Source organism: Pteropus vampyrus, unplaced genomic scaffold (genome assembly GCF_000151845.1).
Source record: "Pteropus vampyrus isolate Shadow unplaced genomic scaffold, Pvam_2.0 Scaffold6, whole genome shotgun sequence".
NCBI lineage: Eukaryota > Metazoa > Chordata > Mammalia > Chiroptera > Pteropodidae > Pteropus > Pteropus vampyrus.
In genome coordinates, this window is record NW_011888787.1 from 14,064,231 (window position 1) to 14,068,987 (window position 4,757).

Here is a 4,757-nt window from a genome sequence, read left to right on the forward strand (position 1 = left end):
AAAGGACTTGCTGAATCAGCCACGGGCTAGGGTGCACCCACAAAGATGGACTGTCTCAGGCCTGTGAAAAAGAGCCCAGTGACCTGCTACCCTTGTGCACAGGTTTCCAATGATATTGCTTAACCAACTGAGTCCTTGAGTCCGTACCAGTGGATCGAGTTGGGATATGCAGAACTCTGGTCCAGGCACAGATGGCTAACCCAGGATCGAGTAGAACAAGAATTACATCGGACCGATAAAACCAATGAAGGATGAGGAATATCGCTGATATTAATATTATGTTTTCTGGATATAAGGAATCCTTTTCGCTTTCTTCTTAAGCTTTCTTATATAATTCATAATAACTTAGTAAGCTGTTTTTGTAAACAGAAGTAGAACATTTATCTTTTTCTCCCAGCCTGACCCCTCCAGAATTTATAAATACTGGGCGTTCTTATTTTTATGGCAATATAGTTATTTGTACAGTTTCAGTAAGTCTGTCCTCCTTGGTAATGGGACTTCACTGAAAACACCAGTTATGCAACCAAGGCCTTGCCGGTGAGGAAAGGGTTAAGAAATAAAACACAGTCACTAGAGTAAAGCTGCAAAATTAACTAAAATCAAGTAGTCTGAGGCATGAGGAACTGACTTTATTCTCACTTTAATAAGCCTGGGAACTTAAATTTTTTAACTTTCTAGTCGTGCATAAACACCTGGGTATATACCAACCCTCCAGAAAGCCTATGATTACCGTCTGAAGGGCTAAGGAAAGAGTGTTTGTGTGTCCAGACCTGACATCCACTGTCCAGACCAATCGACATCTAGATGACCAACTCAGACCAATCCAGAGGCTGAGCATGCAGGGCCGACTCTCCTCAGGAATGTCCTTTTCTCTCTAAGTGATGCAGACAGGGCGAATTTCCCCAAGTGGGGGAAGACCAAGCACTGCACCGAAAGAAGAAGAGGGTCCTTTGGTGGGAATCGAAGAAAGAATTCAACACACACATCACAGTTAGTGTCAAAGGGAAAGTTTACTAGAAAAGGGGTAACACTTCACAGACAGCGTGGTCTCCTCTCAGAAGCAGAAAGAGTAAGAGACAGAGTAAAGGAAACTGAGAGAAAGACAGTGAGAGGGACCTTGAGTGTTCAGGTGTTGCGAATTCAGCTTATATGTGATTCTTTAGTTCCCGTGAGTTACAGTTGAGACTTTGTGTACCCATTTCCTTTGATATGGACATACAGTGAGGAGGGGAAGGGGAAGTCTGTGGACTGAAAGGCCTGCTAGCAGTTCCCAGCCTTTATTCCGTAGATTTCCCATGGTTTTAGCCATAAGGAGTGAATGATTTTATTTGTGTAGGGCATCACATAAAGACTCTGCTGTTCCTGTTTCCCCTTCACAGGTGTGGGCAATGGGTTGTTAGCAATCCCAGCAGAAATCTTCCTTTGTTCTGCAGGTGTCCTCCGGTCATATTGCAGTCTCTCAATGTAGCTTGATTAACATTTTAATTCTCTTGCTTTCTCCCTACATTATAAGAAGCCTCAGCTTTTCTTTCTTCTTTGTAACACTCTGGGTATTTTCTAGTTGTGTTACCCGTTTACAGACCCTAAGATTCTGAAATAAATATCATTTATTGCTAGTCAAGCCTTCCTACACTTTTTGAATTTGTTTGACACTTTTAGGGAACTATGGTTAATTTTATGGCACTAAAGCTTAAAATGTTGCAGGATTCTCAAATGAAGAGATAGGACACCGAGGCTATAAGCAGGAAGCAGCGGTTATTGATGCCAGCACCGGCTCAGTGGATTCTTTTCCAAAGGCTGAGCCCTGATTGTAACATAACAGGCAGTTTTATACAGTCTTGTCATTCCTACACAGCTACAGATATACGGAAGAACATTACTTGGTTGGCAAGCTATGAGAAAACTGATGTTAGCCGAAGAGTCCTTGAGGTGGGGGGATGGCAGTCAGGAACGAACTCGTTTGAGCAGGAAATGGCCAGGCAGGGTCAGGCTGCCACAACAAAGCATGCTTAGAAAAACTGGACTGGTGTTTGCTTTGCCGGGTAATGAAGGTCATTTCCTGGCAGGCCTAGGAACAGTAGCATATTTTAGGGACTTGAAAAAGACAGGAGTTCACCAAAATGTATAGGTACTACAGGTGAAATCTGACTACAAGTTCTTGGCTTGGCTTCTTAGCTCAAGAGTCTTTTATATGATAAATTACCATTTTTGCTGCATCTGTGTAAATAATCAGACCAAATCTAAGGAGACCAACTTCATTTTGTAATCAAGAATAATCTTTCCTTGAGGTTATCTTTGATTAAAAGCAGAGTGACTGTTGAAGGCAACCAAAACTTTGCCACCCTGAAGCTGCTTTTTGGGATGCTGATTTTAAGCTGTTTATTAAGAAATGAGACTCAGAAAGAACCTTTGAGCCTACTCCCCACCCCGCCCCTTTCCGGCCCAAGATATTCAGACAGAAAAACATGCTTTCGGGAGGGATCCTAGGCTTAATCATCTTAGAATCTCCACCCTGGCTGCAGTCAGGGGGACTCCAGTTCCGTTAGCTGGGCACGCTGGGTGTCCCATTGTTTCTAAGACATGCAAGAATTTTCCCACCATGTACATTCAGCTCTTCCTCTACTACCTATAAATTGCCCATTCTCACTTCTGAAATCTAATACCCCATCCCCGCCTTTTTCTCCTTTGCTGTGTCCAAAAAATGTGTTATATCCCCAATGTGGCCTCGCTGTCTTTGTAATTTTCATGCTTATGTGGATTCCCCATTCACATTCTCCATGCGCATGTATTAAAATTCTGATTCTCTCTTGTTAATCTGTCTCTGTTAATTTGTTTATTAGCCCAGCTAGAAGAACTTAGAAAGTGAAAGGAAAAGTATTAATTTTTTCGTTGGGTCCCCATGCTATAGAGAGAAATTTTGTTTCAGTGGAAAACTATGGGACAGACACCCTACCAACTCTGGTCCCCAGTTAGCAGTAGTTGGAGTTAGACTAGTCCTGCTCATTGCCTTTGAGCTATTTACACACATTGTAAATTGCAGGTAATTGATGGATATGCAAACAGTCTTCTCTGGTGGAGATTTAAGTGACTTCTTACCTCCTTGTGGAGAAACCAATTTGGGTACTTATAATTTGAACTAGATCCTGTTACCTTGCACAAATCATTAACACTTACCAAATGTTCAGTTCTTTCAGATTCCTTGAATATCTGGCTATAACCTCTAAACAAAGTTTTCCAAATTTTCTCCCTCCTGTCTGACTCAGCATATTCAAGAACAAAAACCCAACCACCCAGATCCCTTTCGTGTGCTACACTGGCCTTTCCCCCCAAGACCTGAAGAAGCCCTGTGAGCTAAAGCCCAATGACTTCATACAAACTTTTGAAGCACTCAGGGACTCGTCTGCATAGCAGAGAGTGCAGGAGAGGGTTTTTTTTTTTTTTTCCTGGAGAAGCCATTTTCTTGGCCAGTAAAAAAGCTTGGCAAGATACTGGGTCATGCATGCCCTTACATGAGAGGCAATCAAGGCTGCTGACAGCATTACTGAGGGCAGCAACGTCTTAGCTTCAGGGAGCCCAGTGAGTGGTACCCCGTCAAACTTCTTGGAATCCACTGGACTGGTTATCCTCAGGTTCAGCTCCTAAGCCTATTTACTTCAGTACCAATTGCCATGTTAAAATTTTCCTTTTTTACTTCAGGCATTGCTCTTTTAAGATATCTATCTGATGTCCAGGACTATAAAACAACTGACCTTTTCTATCACCTCATCATAAATGGTTCAACTGATTTTACAGAAACAGTACTAAAGAGATCTTAAGAGATTATTTTTCAAACCCTACTTGGCTCTACTTAGGAGGTTTATTCTCACCTTTGCTTTGTTCAGCAAAAAATGATATTTACTCATCTTAAAAAAAAAACCAAACCCTCCTACTTCTTATTTTTTGCCTCATGATTGATTAGCTGAGATTAGAATGCTTTGCCCCTGAAACTCGTAGTTGCCAACATAAGAAATATCTAAACCTGTAGAGAATTTTAATGAGTTTATTTGAGCCAAACTGATGACATTTGCTGAGAAGCAAAATCTCAGCGGATTGAAAAAATGCTCTGGAGAATGGCAGTTTTACAGCTTATTTCACACATTCGAATCAAAGAAGGAGACTTAAGGAGGGTTACATGAAATCTACTGGTGGTAGATTAAGGGGGTGAGAGAAAGCAAAGCAGGGAGATCTCTGGAATTGAATAAAACATAAAACAGACACATACTTCTTTTACATTGGTGGGTACAAGGTAATAATTAAGTTTTACAGCACATAGAGAAGGTATGTGGGGAACAAGATAACAATGAGGGATTCTATAGTGGAGTGGGTATGCCCTCATGAGTCCCAGAGAAGAGGATTACTCTGTATTTCAAGACTATGTTACCTTAGATGCAAAAAGGCCTACTTAAGATAAAGATTGACCTTTGTCAAGAAAGCTACAGCCCTAGGATGTGACTATCCGCCATGACCCACTTTTAGGAATTTTTACGTTCAGGGCATCCTAGGTATTTAATTTTGGTCTTGGTTTGTAGGGCCTGCCATGCTGGCCTTCCCTGGGCTTTATGTGGGCCCTTTTTCATCCATACAGTGATGCTTAATCATATGTGTCAACTTAGTTGGGCTAAGTGATGCTCAGAGAGCTGGTAAAACATTATTTCTATGTGTATCTGTGAGAGTGTTTCCAAGAAGAGATTAGCATTTGACTTGGTGAACTAAATAAA